The 22,733-nt window shown below is 37.1% G+C and overlaps 1 long non-coding RNA gene across 1 annotated transcript; it reads right to left on the reverse strand.

Annotated features, from left to right (window-relative positions):
• Positions 1–14,817: 14,817 nt before the first annotated feature.
• LOC141425687 (uncharacterized) lies at positions 14,818–22,179 on the reverse strand. Its single transcript, XR_012450733.1, has 2 exons — positions 20,253–22,179; positions 14,818–20,145 (listed from the first exon to the last, which is right to left on the reverse strand). It is a non-coding gene; the product is annotated as an uncharacterized lncRNA (long non-coding RNA).
• Positions 22,180–22,733: the final 554 nt, after the last annotated feature.

The following is a 22,733-nucleotide window of genomic DNA, read 5'->3' on the forward strand; positions in this document are numbered from 1 at the left end:
GTTTATTTGTTTTTAAAATGAAAACTTCTCAGATTACTCAAGGCTACATTAGTCTTCCATTTTTCTAAAATCTCTTGGAATTGTTTTGAATTGAAAACTTTCTATCTGGATTAGATGGACAGGTTTTTGATGGGTGATGTTTATTTTCCCAATTAGTAAAATGATCAACAAATGAATGATGTTCAAGTCATCCTTCTACTATGAATAGCAATGTGACCATGGGTTCATTATTTAAACACTTTAAGCTTTATAAATTCTCATCTGTAAAATGAAGAATAATACCAATACCTCATGAAGTTCTGGGAGAAACAAATAAAACAATACATGCAATACATTCAAAGAATAACAGGTAAAAATAACTGTTCAATACATTTTAGTTATGATTATTGTAGTTATTAGTATTATCTTGGAGACAACCAAAATTTAGGCACAAAATTTTGTTTGTTTGTAACTTCTTTGTGAAATCACTTGAACTGAAATCGATCAGAAACTTCTCTATTAGTTAGTGCAGAATAATTCTCTAGGTGGTCTTGGACTGACCCAGTGCCTCCTCCTTCCTTGCTTGTACTTCTCAAAAATAACTATAGAATGTGCTGGGAACACAGCATCCTGGGATAGGAAGAAACTGTCTAAATCACCTGGGTTCTGTTCCAGTCCCCCACAGAAATAGAATTATTTTTACTCTCATAGCCCAGCAATTTGTATTACTCCCTAAGTACAAAATCCAGAATGGACTGCTCTCTGGTGTACCTCAGCTGCAGTGCAATGGGGCATATGCAGATAAGCCTCCACCCGCTCCAGTCAACTTTCCTGAGCTTTCAAGGACTGACTCCTAATGCATCCTGGGGTTCTGTTGTTCCTTACTGGCTTTCTGTAAGTAACAAACCTGCTTCACATAACTTGATGTGTGTGGAATTGTGTTCTGCCTTGGGGAACTCAGAAAAGTTGATAACCAATTTAGTCAGGTCATCTGATTTTTGCTTTTCTAGTGTTTTCTAAGGTGGTCCTCTCTTACCTCAGGAAAGAGAATTGAGTAAAGTTGTTAATAGAAGATTTCTTATAGAAGATTTTACTGTGTGAGAAGCACTGCCTGAGGTTTTATATATATGTTTCTTATCAAAGATTCACAAATTTTGAGATTAAAGATGGCATCAGAGCTGGGTGCAGCTGGTGGCTCACACCTATAATCCTAGCTACTTGGTAGGGTGAGATCAGGACAATTGAGGTTCCATGACAACCTGGGAAAAAAAGTTTGCAAGACACCAATTCAACAGAGAAAAGCTGGAGAACGTGGTACATGCCTCTCATTTTAGGTCAGGAAGCCTAAAAATAGGAGGATTGAGGTCCAGGTGGGTCTGGGCAAAAATTGAGACCCTATCACTAAAAATAACCAGAAAAAAGTGGGGGAGGGAGCCTGAAGGTATGCTCACGTAGTAGAGCACCTGCCTAGCAAGTGCAAAGGCCTGAGTTCAAATCCCAGTACTACCAAAGACAAACAAACAAAACACTATTACAGTTTAAAAAGCTATGGAGTCTTACAAATTAAAAAACTGGTTTAAAGTCACACATTTTAATGCTATAGTCTGTCTACACCCCCCAAAACTGGATCAAAGAATGAGGAGGAAAGCAGTGTCTTGTTTTTCCTTCCAGGAAAAACCTTAAGCTTTCTGTGCTTTCTAACTTTCTTTTTGCCTTCCAGGATGTTTCAGCCACTGCTATAGAGTTAGAAATATTAGAAGAATGAAATCATTCATAGTTAAGTCAGAATCAAAATTCAAAATAAGCAAAGAGTTTGTATATGACTTCAAAAAACTATGAGGTAGTGAATCTCACATCTTTCAAGATTTAAGGTAAAGTATTCTTTTGGAACTGTATGTATTCGCTACTGAGCTAAAATTATTTATTGGATATCTTTATCCAAAAGCTCCCTTAATTTCATAACACTGGATTTAGTCAAAACTAACACTGAATTTAGGCAGAACTAATGAGATGTCATCTCGGTAGCGAGGATACTTGGGTAAAGGAGGTTATTTACCCACAAAATTTAATATGTGAAGTATTGTATCTAATTTTAGCAAATTTAATGACAATATTTGTTCTTTGACTACTGAAAATCATTTAACCATTACCTTGATTTTTCAAGTTTATGCATTCTAGGATTGTTCTGTCCAGTATGGTAGCCACGAGCTATATGTGGCTATTTATTTAAATTGAAATTAAGTTGAATTTTAAAATTATCTCCTCAGAATCACTAGCCACATTTCAAGTATTCATGGCTCTGTGTAGCTGATGGCTGCTGTGCTAGGCACCCATGAACAAAGATACTTCCATCAACGCAGAAAATCTTATTGGACAGCGATAGTCTAAAAAATACTTGTTTTTTTTCTGTTTTTGTTTTTGTTTTTTTGTAATCTCTCTACAGCAGGTCCATTTTATTACTTGTTTCAAATTGTTAGTCTATCTTTACTGAAAGAGGAAGTCTCTACCTCCTCGAATTTCTGAAAGACTTTGTGTAGTATCACTATTACTTATTTCTTATTTATCAGTGAAAACAACGGAACTTCTAGTTTTCTTATTGGGAAGTTTTCAATTATACATTGAATGTCTTTCATTGATGAAAGTGGATTCAAGTCTCCTATTTCTTCTTTGGTCAATTCTGCTAAGTTATTTATGTCCACAAATGTGTGTATTTCATCCTGGTTGTCAAATTTATTGGCATAAAGTTTCCATAATATTCTCTTATTTTTTCATATTGGCAAGATATGTGGTGGTACTACTTACTAGTGGTAGAGGTCAGAGATACTGCTACACATCCCACAAAACATGGGGTAGCCCCCACAAAGAGCTTACTGACCCAAATGTCAGTAGTACCAAAGGTAAGGAATCCTGCCATGGGATTACAACATAAATTCCTAAATTTCCATAATCACTTTATAATCAATACTATACTATTTTACAAATTAGAAGCCTTGCAGCTATATAGCCACATATTACCATTCTCTTCCTTTTTCCTATAGTGTTTCACATATTGCACCTACATAGGATAAATACCACGAGACAATGTAACTTTTCCTTTAGACAGCCATGCGTATTATAAGGAAGTTGAAAAGAATAGCAAAGTAAGTGCAAATAATAATAAATAAATAAGTGCAAAATAAAGGAAAATAATTATAATAATAGTAATAGCAAAGTAAGTGCACCCATTATATGGTGAAACCTTAAACCCAATATCATGGTATTTGGAGGTGGGGTTTTTGGAAGATAATTAAATATTAAGGGCAGAGCCTTGTGAAATGGAGTTAATGCCCATATAAGAGGAGGGCAGGGCTGGGGGCAGTAACTAAGGGTAGATCGCTGTCTTGCACGTATAAAAAGAAATCTCCAGCACCACAAAAAGTAAAAAGTAAAAATAAAAAAGGAAGAAAAGACAACAGCACAGCTAGCTAGAGGAGGAGATAGCAGGGAAGGGAGGAAATGGACAAGGGAGATTTGATAAGATCAAAGTACATTACATGCATGTGTGGAAAAGTCATAAGAAATCCATTATTTTGTAGGATAAAATCCTACATTATTTTGTAGAATAAATTAATTCTTTAAAGTTCAATAAAAGCTACACAGGTATAGGAAAAGAAAAAAAAAAAGGAAGAGATAGCAGCTAGCTGTGATATGAAGGAGTAAAGATACAATGAGAAATCAGCAGTCTGTACCCTGGAAGAAGGCTGTCACCAGAACCCAATCACACGCACTCTGATCTTGGACTTCTAGCCTTCAGAATTGTGAAAACATAAATTTCTGTTGCTTACAAGCCTCCAGAATATTTTTTTATTTACTCATGTATTTATATATTTTTTTTTGATCTTCATTCTTTTACAAGGATCAAAATTTCCATTGGCTTAATTTCTCTTTAGGTCTGCCTAAAGGATTTCTTTTTGAAATGTTTGCATTGGGGATTGGCTGATAAGGAAAACAGATACTGTTTTGTTCTAAAAAAAATCTTTTCCCCCCCTAATTTTTAATGGGTGCTGATGTTGGATATAGAATTCTTGATTCAAAATTTGTCTTTTCCTTACTTCAGCATTATAAAAATGTTCTTCCATGCTCTTTGTCTCCTGTGCCTCTAAAGAAAAATCAGGTGTTAATCACATCATTATTCTCTTGCTACTTGTAAGGTTTTTGTCATTATCTTCACTTTTAACAGTTTGAATAGGCTGTGTATTGGTGTAACCTTCTTTGCATTTATTCTCTTTGGTTTATTGACATCAGGAACCTGCAAATTTGTGTCTTCTGTCAAATTGGGGAAAATATTGGCTATTATTTCTTTAAATAGTTTTAAAATTTATCATGGTATTATTTCTCTATTTTACTTCTGGGACCTCAAGTACGTATAAATTAAAGCATTGAATATTATATACCAGATCTCTGAACCTCTGTTTTTTATTTCAATGTGTTTTTCTGATTTTTGCATTGAATAATTACTATTGCTCTATCTTTTTTGATTTATTATACATTAGTAATATGAGAGGATTTCATTGTGATAATTCCATACATGTGTACAGTGTGCATTGAACAAGTTCACACCCTTCATTACATTCGCTATTGTGCTGTCTTAAAGTATACTTACTCTTTCCTTTGTGAACTCTATTTGGCCATTTATTTTATATATTGAATTTGTCAGTCCTAAAATTTCCACTGTTTCTTTATCTTTTCTATTTCCCTGCATATTTCTAGTTCTTCATGTACTATAAGCATATTGTATTTACTATATAGAGTATGGTCATGACAGTTGTAAATATCATCTACACCGTGTTGGTGTTGATATCATTGAATGGTCTTTTCTTATGAGAAAACATGTCATTGTGCTGATTATTTGTATGTCAGATAAAAGTTGTGTTGTGTTCTAGATATTGTGAATATTAAATTTGAGACTCTGAGTTCTGTTATTTTTCTCCTATGAGTGCTGTTCCTTTTATTTTAGTACTCAGTTATCTTGTGTCACCTCAGAACAGTACAGAAAGATTTTTAGATGACAGCTCTGGTCTCAGCTCAGATATCTGATCTTTAGCTGAGATGCTTTGAATCTGTTCTATGTATGTGTGAATCAAGGATGAGCCAGAGATGTGGGAAGACAGAATGTGGAAATCTCACTTGTAGTTCTTTTCCTTCTGGGATTTTCCCTTCTCTCTGATGGCTGAAGTTTTCCCAGATGCATTTTTCTGGTTTCCTGTCTAGAGGGATTGCAGATTTCTTCAACAATAGCATTTTTTCTGCATGCCATGTCTACAGATTAAAAGCCCTGATAAATGGCAATAACTCCATTCAATTCATCTTTTCTAAGAAAAAGTGCCTCTACTATGCTCTGCCTAATTGCATTTCCTCTCAGTGCCATTACATGGCTGCTTTTTATATTATGCCCAGCATTTTCTGGCAGGGGTGTCAGTCCACAGAACCCAACTTAGTCATTATGTAAAATAAATTCTTCTTCTCTTTTCCTTTGATGCTCATTTTAGTGTCAGGAGGCCTCACCTTGAGAGTCATTACTAGTTGAGAAATGAAAATATGCCCTTCTTCTACTGAGCAAGCTAGATGGCCTTTTTGTGTTTTCAGAATATTTTCTCAGTTATTTCCATAGTTGTTCATTTATTAACAAATAACTTTCATAGAGGATTGGTGATCTGGATAGAGGTCTAGCTGCATTTTATTCCGTGATTTAACAAACAAGTTGTTAAGAAGATTGACGAAGCTAGGGAATCCTGTGCTTCTGTGATATAAGATAACAGTAGATTTAAAAAAGTCTATTTCTGTGGTATCATGGGAAGAGTATTTGATTCAAAAATCAAGAAATTTTGGTCTCTCATCTGGCACCATCAAATCAATTATCATGTCTGAACCTCTATTTCCTCATCACTAAAAAAGGTCCATTTTAACTGCTTTAAGTCATATAGAAAACTCATCTAAGACATGATAGGTTAAGGATTACCATACTCATCAAGCAATCACACTTTTCCAGTTGAGAGAAATATTGACATACACCAAACAACGTTAATACAATCGGTATTGTAGCCATTCTCTTTCCAAACTTCAATACTGTTTTCAGGAGATGTACAACTTATTCATGATAATAGTGGTTACCTCACATGGTTACAAATATTATTCAAATGTTTCATTATTGCTGGAAAAGTAATAATGATCCCTTTATGATCCTTTAGGGTACTTATTCTATTGATTCTGCTCCAAATTCTATAATTTCCCTATTATCATGAATCCTGTGGCTAATGGTATCTTTTGACATTGTAAGAACTTTTGATATTGTAAACCAGTGAACTAAAACAAAAAGGAAAGATATTTTATATGCCAAGATATCTGTCACTGTAGATTAGGGAGCTCTAGGAAACTGACTTCAAATTGTCTGATTGAATGTGAATTGATAGTGGAGATATTATCTCTGGGTTACTTATGAGCATTCCAAGTAAGCTCATTCACATTAAAATGTAAATGTGGGTGCACAGCTAGCAGCTTCTACAGTGGAAGTTCCCCCCCCAATCATGGGAATCTCACTCCCTCAGTGATTTCAGTCACCCATACTTTCCATAGTCTCCAACAAACCTTCAGTGTCCCTATCCACCATGGTATTCAAAAAGCTCCTGAGACATAGAGATAAATTCCACATAAAAAGTAGGTAAGCCAAAGTATAGACAAGCACTGTCCAATAGAAATAGAATGCAACCCACAGGCATAGTTTCAAATTATTTAGAAGTCACATTTTACAAAATAAAATAAAACAGGAAATTAATTCTAATGACATATTTTAATTTAATGCATCTAAACTATTTTCATTTTATTTAATGCAATTTCCATCAAAATCCCAATGACATCCATCACAGAGTTTGAAAAATCTAAAGTTCATTTGGAAACATAAGAGACCACAAATAGCCAAGGCAATACTCAGCAAAAAGAGCAATGCTGGAGGTATCACAATACCCAACTTCAAACTATATTACAAAGCAATAGCAATAAAAACAGCATGGTACTGGCACAAAAACCGACATGAAGACCAGTGGAACAGAATATGAATCCACACAGCTATGCCCACCTTATCTTTTACAAAGGCACCAAAAACATATGATGGAGAAAAGACAGTCTCTTTGACAAATGTTGCTGGGAAAAGTGGTTATCTGCCTGCAAAAAACTGAAACTAGATCCATGTTTATCACCCTGAACTAGTATCAACTCAAAGTGGATCAAGGACCTTAATATTAGACCCAAAACTCTGAAGTTAGTACAGGAAAGAGCAGGGAATATTCTGGAAGCAATAGGTACAGGCAAGGACTTCCTCAATAGAACTCCAGCAGCTCAGCAACTAAGAGAAAGGATGGACAAATGAGACTGCATAAAATTAAAAAGCTTCTGCACAACAAAAGAAATGGTCTCTAAACTGAAGAGACCACCCATAGAGTGGGAGAAAATATTTGCCAGCTATATATTAGACAAAGGACTGATAACCAGAATATACAGGAAACTCAAAAACTAAACTCGCTCAAAACTCAATGAACCAATAAAGAAATAGGCAACTGAACTAAACAGAACTTTTTGAAAACAAAAAACACATGAAAATATGCTCACCATCTCTGGCCATAAAGGAAATGCAAATCAAAACCACCCTAAAATTCCACCTCATTCTGTTAAAATAGCTATCATCAAAAACACCAACAACAGGTGTTGGTTAGGATGTGAGGATGCACTCCTGGTGGGAATGCAAGGTAGTGCAACTACTCTGGAAAATAATATGGAGGCTTCTAAAAAAACTGAATATAGATCTACCATATGATCCAGCAATCCCACTCCTGGGGATATACCCAAAGGAATACAACACAGGCTACTCCACAGACACCTGCACACCCATGTTTATTGCAGCACTATTCACAATAGCCAAATTATGGAAACAACAAAGATGCCCCACTACTGACAAATGGATTAAGAAAATGTGGTATTTATACATAATGGAATTTTACTCAACCATGAAGAAGTAAATGGATAGAACTAGAGAACATCAACTTGAGTGAGGTTACCCAGGCTCAGAAGATCAAAAATCATATGTTCTCCCTCATATGCAGACTTTAGTTCTAGGGCAAATGCAGTAATATTGTTGGACTTGGGTCACATGCTAAGGGGAGAGCACATATGGGAGGTATGGGATAGGTAGGAAACCCAAAACTTGAAAGTGTTTGATGTCCCCACTGCAGAAGAGCTAATACCTTAAAATGACAGAGGTCAATATGGGAAGATGACTGGGAAGTAGTGAAGAGGTCAGTTAGAGATGAATCAGTTTGGGTTGTAATACACTTGTACATGGAAGCAATGCTAGGAATCTCTCTGTATAGCTATCCTTATCTCAACTAGCAAAAACGCTATGTCTTTCTTATTATTGCTTATGTCTTCTCTTTAACAAAATTGGAAAAAAGCGCAGAACAGGGTCTGCCTGAAAGTGAGGGGGGTGGGGGTAATAGGGAGGGGGTAGGGAGCATGGGGGAGAAATGGCCAAAACAATGTATGCACAAATGAATAAATGAATAAAGAAAAAAATAATAAAATAAAATATTGTCATTTTAGCATTTATCACTTTTTACTACTGTCTTGGTATTAACATTAATGAAACACACATTTTACATTTCCTTTATCATGTTAAGTCTTCTAAATCTAGAGTGCATTTTATCTTTACAGCACCTCTCATTCCTACAACTACACTTCAAGTACTCAATAGACAATAGACCCAATAAGATCAACAGCTACCATATTGGACAGAGCACTGTTGGGTACCTCTTTCTTTTCTTTTTGGATCTCTTTTATATATTTAATTTTTTGTTTTCATCTAATGTTGCCTAACTGTAAAGGCTTTTTTGTATTTTGGAGACTGAAAACAGGTACACACCTGGTAGAATTTGAGACCCTGGACTCTTTCTTTTTCCATTAATATGGAAATATCACCATGGCAACATTTCTTCATGATATAACCTCAACTCTCATAACTCTAGTGTACTTGGGAACAGACTTCTTTTAATTCATGACAGAGAGCATAGACCATATGAATAAAGAGATACTTCAGTCACAGCTTCAAAAATATAGGATCACTTTTTCTGGGCACCGACACACTGTTGGAGGAACAGAGCTAGATGTAACTTTAAGCAATTATCAGAGCACTATTCTCTCACTGTACAAAACTATCCCTGGAGAGATAAATGATTCACCAAAACTCAAATAGCTAGTTAGCAGCAAAGCCAGGTCAGTAATCCATACTGCTAGCTTTGTCATATCATGGACTTAGATTCTGTTAAAAATACATTGAATGACACCACAATGGAGCCCACTACATATGTATTTTTATTGCATAAAAATTTATTTAATGTAATTTAATTTATTTAATGTAATAACATTACATTAGCATTTCCCTATGTTTTCCTTATGTGAGCTCTTAGTATTGCACACTGTTAGGCAATTAACAACCACAAATGACTTCTAAAACATAAGCTTTGTAGACTGGTTCTTAACTAGAAAAGTGTGGTGTTAAGGTATGGCACTTACAGAACATACACAACATTAGAAAAAAAAAAAAACTGAGCTCTGCTTCTAGCCCTAGAAAAACCTAGCTGTGTAACCTTGAACAAGTCTCTTAACCTTTCTATGACCCAATCTCTTTATCTGAAAAATGACTGCCAGTGGGAGGATTAGATTATTTCCAAGGTCTCTTCCATTTCTAAGATACTTTTCCAATTCCTGCTAGACAAACGATTATATAATAATAACCTTTCTAAGTTAGTCTTCTACTTAAAGGAAGAAGAATGCTACCACCTGCTGTGTTTGTGGGTGCTTCTAAGGATTGGTTAAATAATCCTAAATGTGTACTAAATTTTGTACAGAATAAAAAAATTCAATCTCAAGCAATTATAACTAAAATAATTTTTTCAAAGAACAAGCTTTCTATATCAAAAAAGCATTGTACAAAGCAATAGAATGATTAAAATTCTACTTTTCTTCAATATATTTTTTAACTAAAGGTGAGAAATTGATGCTTACTAATAATATTGCATTGATTTAAAAATTCACTTTTCATATTTTGAATTGAAAACTAGTGGTTTATACTAGGAATTCTTGTTTAAAATATAAACCTGGTCCTCCTGCTGTAGGTCACTCAGTAGGCATAGATAACACCTACTCTCAGCCTGGCATTGTACCATGGTGAGCTAAACTGATATAATACTTGTCCCCAAGGGTCTTATAGTCTGATGGATAGACTTAAAGTAAATTAATGTAGTTTTTTTATGGATTGAATATATAATATAGCCATGTCATCCTTCCAATATTAAACTCTGATCTTAAAAAAACAAGCAGCTCCATAAAAATATAAGCCTTAACCACATCTACCTTCCTACTTATATATGTGGTCAAAAAGGCAGAAGTTGGTCCAGTGATTCTAAAAGACTCCTAGAAATACAAATCCTTAGAAATATAGTAGGGCCCTATTTGTTAAAGTGGTACCTAACCAGGGTTGCCAATCCCCCTCCCCCGATTCCCAGCAAATAGCAACACAGAGAGTTGGTAAAGAGAAGGGATGCACTGCTCAAACTGTACTTGCTAGTCCTCATCTCAATTGGTTCTAAGTAATGAATATTTTGGTGTGAGACTCTCTTTTTTGTATTTATATGTATTGCATAAAACCCCCCTGTGGTTTCTGTAATTTTTAAATTAAGAGTCCTCAAGGGTCTAGTAAAGATTAATGATTGCTAAACATCACTCATGCTACAACTATGTTTTCTGTTAAAACAATGTGAAATGCAAAATTGTATAGAATACTTTTTCAATAAGGAAATGTAAAGAGAGTTCCTTAAAATCAAAAATTTTGTTATACCTTTCATTCTGAAGATACAATAAAATTCAAAGTCCTACTAGTTATTCTATCCAAACAATATAGGTATTCCTCATTCTTAACAACTAGAAACCTAAATGAAGGAGACTTTGTGGTATGAACTTTGATTACCATGGCCCTGAAAAAAAAGATGAAGTGAGGCTTCCTGGTAATGAAACAAGGAAACACATATAAAACCACAGTAGTTAGAAAAAGAAAAAAATTATTGTAAGCCCAATGTCATCCACTCAGTACCAACTGACTGTCTTTTGTAAGATTGATGTGTACCTCAAATAATAAGAGGGCTTGGCAAGGTCCAAAGTCAAACATTTGAAAAGAAAACAGAAGTGAAAGGGATCACTTCTGTAAGGCACTAGCCAAATGCCAATTTTTATGTACTGACTTCTTTCAAAATATTCAATCACACCTAATAATTGGCAGAAAACACAAAAAGGCTCTCCCTCCCATGCTGTTGCATTCACTTTCCCTGGGGTACCTCGCCATTTGTAGTCACCAGCAATAGCAAGGAAAAAACCCAGGGAGGCCAGAAATGTTCAATTGCACCCCAACCCTCCTACCTCCATGGCTCTATGTTATTAATATACTTTAGCCTTGTGGTTAAGAAAGCATACTTAAAAGCATCAAAGTAACATTTTTCTAACATTTCTCTGTTAGAGAACTAAAGGACTTTTTATTAAGAAAAAATATAAAGACCAGCTAAAATACCAAATATCAGATTCAACTGATATTTCCAGAACATTTTTCATTTAATAAGCTTCTCAGTGATTTGTCAGAACTAAGACTATGTCTGACAGAATAAGATGCATATTTTATGAAATCAACACAAAGGAATGACAATCACTCTTGTTTTAAAACAATTTCTATTTTTGCTATTTTTTTAAAAATTTGTTTCTCATAATAAAAATACATAATTAGTGGGTTCTGATCTCAGAAGTCAGAGTAATGCATGTATCTAGTAGCTTAATTGGTGCTGTCTTGGAGAACTCAGGGTGCTCACACAAGAGAACAGCCTAGGCCACATCTGGTGACCAAGGAGACACCATGGGAAACTTGATCACTGGAGAGGCCTGGAAGGACAGGCAAAGTCAGGCAATGACAAACAACAATTGTACTTAAAAAAAATCAATAACCACAAAAATCACCTCAAGACTGAAGAATGTTTGTGGACACATGTTGGTTCAAAGCCCCTGAATGACAACAAATTTTCTGGAGGAGATAAACCTTGAGCATAATTTTCAAATAATCAAATCATAGCCTTCGAGCAGAAGAGCAGAACTTTCTGTTCCATCCGTCTTTGGCCTTACTCTAAATAGACAAAATAACAAGCTGTGTTTCTAGGACATTCTTAGAAGAGATTATGCCAAAACACAAGTCAATTTTTAAATTTTGAGGGAAAACAGTGAGCACAGAATTCCTTCACATGTGTTAGATTCCTCTAGACTTATTCTAGGCTTCTGTGTGAGCTCTGCTCTGAGCATCAAGATTTGTTCTAGATGACTCCTCTTATTAAAGAGAATTACCCTTACTGATGCCACCAGTATCTCAAAGCCTAATGTAAGATCGCATACTTCCTTGATGGTAGAATCTCTCCAATTATAAAAGCAAGAACAGTAGCATAAGCAGTAGCATTGGCCATCAAATTTCATTGAACACTTGCTTACAAAGTGCGAGAAGGACTTGGCTTTCATGATCCCATTTATCCACATGAAACTTCTGGAAGGGATGTACTACCTTTATCCTTAGTTTATGAATGAGGGAATTTAAGTTTAGTAAAATTCATTAAAGTGTCCCAAGTCCCACAGCTGGTGGGTACCCAGGTCTATGCTTCAGCTCATTCTCTGTTCTTGTTATTGCCTCCAACACCACTTGCCAACATGGAAGGCCAACATGAGCAGCCATGTCACAAGGTAGAAACCAAAAAAGGGGCTCTGGAGGAACAAGAGGAAGAAGGAAAAGGTATCATGTAAAATCTCTAATGTTGCAGGCTAATTACTACCTAGTGGAGAAGGGACTGGGGAGATGGAAGAAAGGAAAGATCTGACTCAAGTTCTTGAAATAAAGTAGTTCCCCCTTAGGCAGAATTTCACTTTCCAAGGTTTCAATTATCCATGGTCAACTGCAGTCTGAAAATATTAAATGGAAAATTCCTGAAATAAAAAAAAATCATGAGTTTTAAAAACAAATTTTATTATAGTACATTCTTATAATGTTTCTATTTCATTATTAGTTATTTTTGTTTATATCAGGTTCAGTACTATCTGTGGCTTCATGCATCCACAGGGAATTTAGAATGTATCCCTCCAGGGAAAAGGGAGATATGTAAAACCATATATACTGTAAGACTATATTTACTGTAAAACAGTATTTACACTGATTAATGAATATGCAAACAGTAACATGATGCCATGGCTGCACTTCCAGAGCCACTCTTTCACATGTTTTGAACTTTGAGCCAGCTTTTCAAACACAGAGCACATGCTTCCTCTCTGCCCCTCACAACAACTCTAGAAGGGTAATTTTGCAAGGTAAAAATTTTCTATTTTTCCTTTTTGTATAGTGAACAGAATATTTTTAAAAAGAATAATCTGCAATTTCATCTTTGAGTTTAAAAAAAATGTTCCATCTATGTCATCACTGAGGTAATTAAAATTTAGTTGATTTGGAATGCGTTCCCATGACAAATGATTTAATTTTTGCTGAATTGTTTGGAATTCTCCTTTGAGTAGTAAACATATAATATGTAAATCATATCTTTGGAATACCGTAGGTAATGATTATACTCAAGTCTATAATGCATAGGTCCAACTTGTCCCATTGCATGTTTTTGTAAATGAAGTTTTATTGGAACACAGCCATACTCATTTATTTATAAGCTGTCTATATACCAGCCAAGATGAGTACTTGCCATAAACCTCATATAGCCCATAAAACTTAATTACTACTTGATCCTTCATAGAAAAAATTTGCTGATCCCTGCCCTATGCCATTGATAATCTAGAAGTAGAAGACTGCATTATTATCCTATAAAATTTTCCTTCTGGATAACCATTCATTTATCCATCCATTCATTCATTTATCAACTAATATTTCTGAAGCATATATGCACTTGGCACATAGACAAAGAAAGGGCTAGAGACTTGGGGAGATAAATAGCATGTAATGATGCTCTAACAAGAAGGCAACATGGTAACAATGAAGCCAAGAAGGCATCATGCTGAGTTAGGGTCTTAGTGGATACACAGATTGGATACTTTTATAAGGTTCCTGAAATATTACTAACTCTTTAAATAATGATGGTGAAAATGTCTGGGTTATAAAGGACACAGTCTGATCTACTGTTAGATTTTCAATGTGACAAAGTGGTGAGATGGTTTGGAAGTTGGTTTTAGCAGTCAGGAGGGCTATTCACCTCTAAGCACCTAGTAGTGAGGTCATCAGTCCTTTCTCCCACGTTTTAGAGATTAGGTGACATTAGGTATTAGAACATAGAGAAGGAAACCAATACAGCATCTAGCTTGTCTTGGTGACCTACAACATATAACTGTTGTGTTCCCCAAAAGCTCACTGGTCTATGTTGAACCTTATAACTCGATGAACAAGCCTCATGTATGAGCAAAAAACAAATATTTACATAACTGATGCAATGAGTGAATGTGCTTGCTCCTTTGGTTTTTTTGATCTATGTTAGTGGATGAAATCGATACTATCACCATACAGTCTAGGTGAATAATCAGGAGATATAACCTTAACCATAGCTAAGTAGGCATAAGTAACACTTAAAAATAAGGTTTTGTTTTTGTACACAATGCTTACTTCTTGGATAATGGATGAAAGCTAAAGTACTAAAAAAAAGAAATAACAACCTACACAACCAAATAAAATCATACTGAACAATTCAATGTGATCAATTTATTTTTAATCAAACAATAAACATTCAATTTGACTGTCTACCTGGGCGCAACTAGACTACATAAATATAGCATCTGTGTATTAAAGAATGTTAATAAAATTTTTCCTAATTGAAGTAATTTTAAAGTGACACTTTATTTCTGTGTCTTTGCACTTAAACATTTAAACGATGTTACATTGACTTCAGCAAAGTAAGTACTAGAGAAGAAAAGTCAAAATGTTCACTTCTTAAAATAATTTTAAAAAATTGCTTCATTTTGGAAAGAGTAGTACATCCAGTAATCTTTTATTCAACAAAGATAAATTGACATTTTATTCAATTATGAAAGATTGCTAGTATGGCTGGAAACCTTTACAACTAATGTCATTATGGAGACTCTCCAAGCTGGTGAGGCTATGATCTACCACTTACAATATCAGATGATATACTCTAGTTTAGCTTGATAAGATTTATTTATGTGCTGAAATGTAAATATTGTTGGATTTACTTTTTTTAAAAAAAAAAGGTGATTGGTACATTTCTGGGCTCTGAAACCATGAGAAGATTTTTTTGGTTTTGTTTTTACTATAGTCTTTGATGTAAGTAGAAATCAACATTTAAAAACATATGTATCTAAATAGTTCTGGATATTTTTCAAAACCTAAATGAAAAAAATACACAACTAAATTTCCTCTTGCCCTTTTACATGTGGTCATGAAATCCAGTGTTCCAGGTTGAGAAGAATCTGCATCACTATTCTTCATTTATGCAGCTAAGCTTCTTGTTTATTTGTGATCCCATAGTACTTTCTTACAAAAATTAATTTCAAATCAAAAAGGCAGGATAATAACTACTCTCAGCACAAAAAATGTACCAGAAAGAATCTGCTGTTTAAGCACAGATAGCATATAATTAGGAATGAGAAAAATCAAAGTGTTCTTGAACACACATTGCTTTCATTTTTCTTCTGATGGACTTTCAGATTATCTTGAAAAGATCTATTAAAACCACAGACATTCAGAGATGCAGGAGAGGGGAAAAATGGGTCATTTTATAAAATTGATTATGTGAGCTTTCTACCTGCAGTGCATATGTCAGCAACTACAAAAAGCAACCTGCAAATAAATTCTGCAGACATACTTTCTGCTGGAGAAAAACCTATGTTCTTCTGTACATTATGAAGCAAAGCAGTAAAGTGAAAGCAGTTATATTTCATCCATAAGAACACACATCAGGCTGGATTCAGAAAAGATAGCCAATCCCAAAATAGCGAAGAAAAAATATTTTGTAATAAAAAATGGTATTTTTTTTTCTGTCTAAATCTGGAATCCTCAATATCTTATTTTAAACAAGCCAGAGATTGCAAGCTTCAATCTGTTTGGATAAAAAGAATTTATATAAATGTTTTGTTCAAGCCCAAAAGGGAAAGAAAGTTTAAATATACAGTGAATGAAAGATACATGCCCAACTTCAAAACAGCCAGTGCACAGAAGAGAAAAAATAATCTAACCTTCTGTTAGTCGTTCCCACTAGTCTTTAAGCTTAAATATTTTATAGTTTGCAACATTGTTTCAATGACCTGGACAGTAACAGATTAACCAAAATTTCTTAACTGCCTTATTCTCTTTCCCTCATGGTTCTTGGGGGTAAGGGACAGAAGGGAAAGAAGGAGAAGGTCAAAGAACAAATGGAAACAAAATCCGTAGTTTTGCACTCTTTCTGTGCACTTGAGAATGCAAGACGAGGCAGATAAATCTGTATAATACTAAACCAGATCTCTTTAATTCCAGTCAGCTTTTATCATTCAGTCACTGAGTCTGTGTGTGGAAAAATTCATGCTAATTCCCCCTAGCAACAGCCTCAGCCTATCAGGAGACTTTATGTACCATGCAGCTGCCAGCCAGAGAGAATAACTCTAAGTAGGTCAGGCCTGTATTTCTAAAAATGCTACGGTCTAGTAACCCCACTGTCCCGTCTGTCTGCCCTGCCCCATAATAACCTCAATTGCTTGGTGACACAATGACATACTATCCTGTTAGAGTGCAATCACATCATGCTACATTATTCTGCTGCGAGCATGACTGCTGGGTGAAGGACCCTCGGAGGGGCAGCATTAATCAGGCAGCCATTCATGTCCACCAGCACTTCACTCTAGAAATGGGGACTGCATTAATGACCAGCTGTTTGAACTAACACAAACAAAATAATGTCTTCCACCCTGTTGGGTGCACAGAATACACTATTCTGATCTGGCAGGTTCCGCTTCTTGACTAAATCGAAGATGTAAATTAAACAGGCTCAGACAATGTCAGCTTTGGCAACCGCAAAGTGAGTATATTTAAATTATATTACATGTGATTCAAAAAGCTATTGATTTAATATTCACAGCTCTCCCTGCCTACAATTTTCCCTAATCCACATTAAAAAAAAAAAAAAGGAAAAATGCATACATGGGTAATGTAATACATATGCACATGTTACCCAAGAAGCCAAATGCACAGAGCTGAACTAAAATTGACTTCTCTTCGGGCAGAGAAACAAAGCAGGTCAGGAGTAATTGTGCAGCGTGAACACAAATACAAATACAAAATGAATGCCATGAGGGAGCATTGAAAACAAATAAGAGTAAACATTTTAAGCCTACTGACCAATCAGCTCCTCCCACTGGCTCTTTGTAGAGGCTATCCTAGCACCAAAATCTCCCAGCCAAGAGACAAGGGAAGGAAGTGAACATGGCCTTCAAATCTCAACAACTATGTTCCCTCAACTTCCCCCAAGATTACTAGTAAACTGCTGTTTGGCTTTGAGACAACAAAAGCTCCTTCAAGGCTTAACCTAGGGGTATCAACAAAACTCAGAGCCCCTTAGCCATTTTTTTAATTCTAAAATGAAAATTTTAGAATTTAATTGACTATATTTACTGGAATGTAACTTTTGACTTCTCTCCTTTGAAATACACAACAATAAAAAAAATGATGTGTGGATACAGAGATAAGAGAATGGCAATGCAATTTGGGGTTATTTGGGGAGATATCTTGTACTGATAGAGCTTGCATAATTAATCAGTATTGTTAAAAGCTCACTGTTTCACTTAATGACTGTATTCCCCCCTGACAAATTGATAATTCAGCCTTTACTTAGTCAGAATCCAGCAAGTCTTATACATGGAATCCATCCGTATTTGACTTACAAACAGAAAATTCCTTAAACCATTTCCCCTAGTTTGAGTTATGTTTGATAACTTAGTTATGACTATCTTCTTTACTTTGTGGCACACGTCGCATAGTTATTCTTGGAGAGAGACGGTCACTGACGCAACCATGAACCGCTAATTACAAGCTGCTGACAGTCTGCTTGTCTAGGCAGCTTTGAAGTTCTGTTTTTCTCTTAGGAGATTTCTGGGTTTCATTCTCTTTTCCTCACCCTCTTCCCCATCTCTTACTCCCTGTTCTCTTCTTTTTACCGTAAAGCCTTTCCGGATTCACTCTAGCACTATCTGGAGAAAGGAGTAAGAGTTATCAGATTATTTAACTTGCTTTCTTTCCTTTCGGTCCCTCCTCTCCCTGCACACAGATGTACAGTTTGGAAGTACAGTAATAAGATCCTCAGCCTGCCCCACCCGCAGGAATGCATCAACAGCTGGCCAAACATAATCCAACACACAGAGCTGCCTTTGTAGAATTACTAACAAACAGTGGACGGGCCAGACAGGCGTCTCAAAAGGGCTCCCCATGACAACTGGGAAAGCTCCTTACTCCCAGGTTGGAGCTGATTCTACAGAGCTGGAACTGGAACACCACAACTCAGCTCACTCATCTCAATCTACAAGCCTGGAGTGCCTGGCCAGTTTCGCCACAGGCTATGCAGAGGCTCTCACCTCCCACTACAGCAAGTTAGGTGCAAGCTTCCTCCATGAGGGGAAGGGCGATGCCCTGCTTCGTGGCACCTGCCCTTGAAATGAAACACCAGGAAGTCTCATCACATGAACAGTAGCAGCACCTGTCCCTAACCATCTAGCTGTGAGGTGGGAAGACCACCCCTCTTCCTCAGAAGAGGAATGCTTTTTAAATTATAGGCTGATCCTGGCATTCTAAAACATGTAAATATAACACTGAAACGGTTCCACTGAGCACTTAGCATCTGAAGCCCGTGGTAGCCAGCTGGTCCGAAAGTCATCTGGGATACATTTATTTTGATTAAATTGATCATATTTCTATTTACAGGATAGAATTTTTTTGCCATACTGAATACAGCTGTGTTTACAGGGATTTGTAGAAGAAGAAGAAAACAAAACCCCACAATCAGTCCGAGCACAGCACAGAGCACTTGGAACTTCAAGGAGTTAAAACTGAGGGGTCTTGCTTTCACATTAAAAAGAAAATCCTGCATGCAGCTGCCTTGGCCATGTTTTCTGGCTAGTCAGGAAATGGGTGTTGAGCTGGAGCTGAAGACACAAGCTGCAATCAAGCCCAATCCAGCAAAGTGACAGACTTCCTGTGCAAAATGGTCAGAATTTTTTTCATGTCTCTACATGCGTGCACATGCATTTAAATCCATGCTGCAAGGCTTTTTTCTCTGGGGACACTGTACAGTCACCTAGCCCATTAGTTTCTTCCTTGACAGCACCGGGGACATCCAGACTACAATTTACAGTTCCTCCATCCATGTACTGGATTATAAATTATGCCATCCTCCCTAGAATAAGAATGCAGAGCCAGCGGCAGGCAATCACACAGCATTCGGCATCTCCTCTTTCTTTTCGTGCTTGCTCACTCTGCCTTTCTCCAACTCTGCCTTGTCAGACAGATACATCAGATACCTTGTTTATCCATCTTCAGTTCCACTCTCTCAGGTGAAATGCCACCACATCTCGGCCTGGGTTGCCCCCCCAGACTGATCCCTGAGAGCAGCCGGAGCTGGGTGCACACGGTAGAGGCTGCTGCTGCCCTCGCCCTGCGGAGGGACCATCGGTGGGCAATGGATGTATTAATATTCCTAAACTTCCCTTTCCCAGTCCTTTACGTCCTCTATATGCATCCCACCCTGGATCTTCTGCAGTTTCACCCTGTTGTCCAAGTTCCTCATCCACCTGCCAGGAGACCCAGGCCAGAGCTCTGCCATCAGGTCCTTCTGTAGGGCGCAGACACGCGATGCCCGTCCGGGTGCACCAGGGCCAAGCCCAGGTGGGAGACAGCAGAGCAGCTCAGGTAACCAGGGGAAGCTTGGCGTCCCCACAGCGATGCAGCCCTGGAGATGTGAGGAAAGACGGTCTGGCTTCAGGGGAAAAAAAAGAATTAAAAAAAAAAAATGAAAAACACAAAACAGCGCAGCTCGCCGCCTGTGGGGATGGGAAAAAAAAATAGACATAAACCATTAAAGATAAAAAAAATCAAGAATTAAAATCAAATTTCCAAATAAAAAGAAGGAATACAGAGATCAGAATACTTCATGCGACTTTTTATTTCTGACGTTTCTCGGTTTATTGGCCTCCCGCCCCCTCCAAAGTCTCCCCTGCGCCCGAACGCTGCTGTCTGTCCACGAGTGCCGAGTCGCCAGTGCTGCTGCTCCAAGGTGCCTCGGCAGCAGCATCACATGAAAAACCACATGACGAGCTGGAGTCGGCTGCTGATGTGGTCAACTACTTCGCTGAGGCAGGGGGGCAGGAGGGGGACAAATCTCGAGTGAGACGTGCCCCTCTCACGCTGCCAGGAAGAAATTTCTTTACAGGAACAATGAGAGGGCTGGCTCTCTGAAGAAAGGACATATGCTTTTCCATAGGCACACTGATAGAAAGAGATCATGGATACTTGAAGACAACCTGAGCATGCTGTACCGCAGACACAAGCTGGATGGCAGCAATATTATTTCCAGTGTGTACTCCTCAGAGCTGATTCCACTTTAAGTAGATTCCTGAAAAGCACATCCCGTGTCTTCATAGCACGATCAGGCTTGGAAAACCAATTCTATTATCTCTCCTTGCAATCTGTATCTGAACCTGCATTCTGAATAATTTATTTTTAGACTAATAAGTTGCTTGCCAAGACTGCTCTCTTTCTTCAGCAAGCAGCGCACGCAATATTCACCCAACTGGGAAAACCTTCTCCCTTTGTAGGGAGAAGAGAGGAGATGGTTTTCATCGTTTAAAAGAACTAATAATTGCAATTTCTTATTTAAAGGCAGACAAACACATAGCAATAATGTTCCCTGCAAGGAATCATTAAGGACGAGTGAAAGGTTTCTGCTCCGTTGAATCGACATATCTCTTATTTGCAGTTTGGCATCTTATACTGGCAAATGTGGGGGCGGGCAGTGGTGTTTCTCTAAAGCTGTACATGGCTGCAGTTAGAGCCCTTAAGCCACATGGATATGGCTGCTTCTCAGCAGAGCGAGAGCAAACAATTGCTTTCTGGAGCTCCTCTCTGCAGAGGTGGTGTATTTTAATAGTTACAACGAGGCATGTAGGAGAGAGATGGCCTCAGGGTCTGTAGATCCTGTCACCCATCCTGAAGTGAAGTAAGTTGCCTCTTTGGAACAACCTTCTCAAAATGTGAGAAGGATGCCTTTTTAGGAAAAAATTGATTATGCCAGCTAACAAAAATGGGAGAATCATTAAATAGGTGGGAATAATTGTCTACAACTTGTCTTATTTGACTCTGCAGACATCCAGGTAAGTGTCATTAGTTCCTTCATGATGTACTTATCAGCCTTCTACAGGATACGTGTATCAAGAACTGTCCCAGCACTGGGGATCTGGTTAGGAGCAAGACAGGCATGCACTGTGCCATCATGGAGCTCAAAGTCTAATAATTCCATACCTCTTCCTTTCCTTCAAAGAAAAATCCCCCAGTCAGAATAGTGCAAAGTTAACCCAGGAAGGGCCAGCAGCCACTTTTTCATTCTCTATCATCTCTCAAGTCCTATGGATTCTTTCTTTACAACAACTCTTGAATTTAAGATTTCCTCTCCATTCATTCAGCGTCCAAATGCTGACACTCATAGCATCACACCCAGTCTTCTCTCTACTCTCCCTCTTTTTGTTTCGGCCCATTTGGCAACCTTTCACCCAACCGCTCCTGCTAAACCACATCATCTATGATTGCCTAAAAGGTCTGGACAACTTTTTGTCCGACATGGAGGAATATGAATATGAATTCATATTTCTTCATGTGAATAGAAGAAATAAGAATCAAAAAATACCAGTCAAGACACTTACCTGATTGTGCACTGTCTATTTAAACAGGCTGCTCTATTCATGGTCTTCCTCATACATCCTTCATTGAGCAACAAAAACTATTTTGGTTGTTAAAAAAGAATATTATTATGATATATTCATCATCCAGAAGGGGATTCATTGTGACAATTCCAATTAGGCTTATATTGTACATTAGTTACATCACCCCCATGGTCTCTCCCCCCCAACCACATCCCCGCCCCACTTAAAGCAATTGCAAGTGGTTTCTTGGTCCTATTTCATATAGGAATATGAAGTCCATCTACCAGATACCCTCATCTTAATTTCTCTCATTCACCCTCCCCCTCCTACTATTATCCCCTCCCCTGCACACTGTACCTATTTTACAGTCATGTCTTTTGTTATTAATATTTAAGTTGATGTTCAAAGGGATTTCTCAATGTATCCCCGCTGTGGATATACTTATATTTTGGCTTATTTTTAATAACTAAGTGCGAAGCACTGTAGTAGAAATAGTGATACATGAAGCACTGTTTCTGCTCTCAGGAAACTTATCCACAGAGCATGTGCCACTTTTTCTATTGGTACTTACCAAGTATTTTCTTCTATGGGTAGCCATCTCCAAGTTTTATTTCCCATAAAAGTAATAAAGAGGTCTAAATCTGCCTGCTAACTATAGGTCAGATAAGAAGTAACATAGAATGGCAGAAAAAGGAAGAATTACTTCTACCTAA

This window comes from Castor canadensis, chromosome 8, assembly GCF_047511655.1.
Source record: "Castor canadensis chromosome 8, mCasCan1.hap1v2, whole genome shotgun sequence".
Taxonomy (NCBI): domain Eukaryota; kingdom Metazoa; phylum Chordata; class Mammalia; order Rodentia; family Castoridae; genus Castor; species Castor canadensis.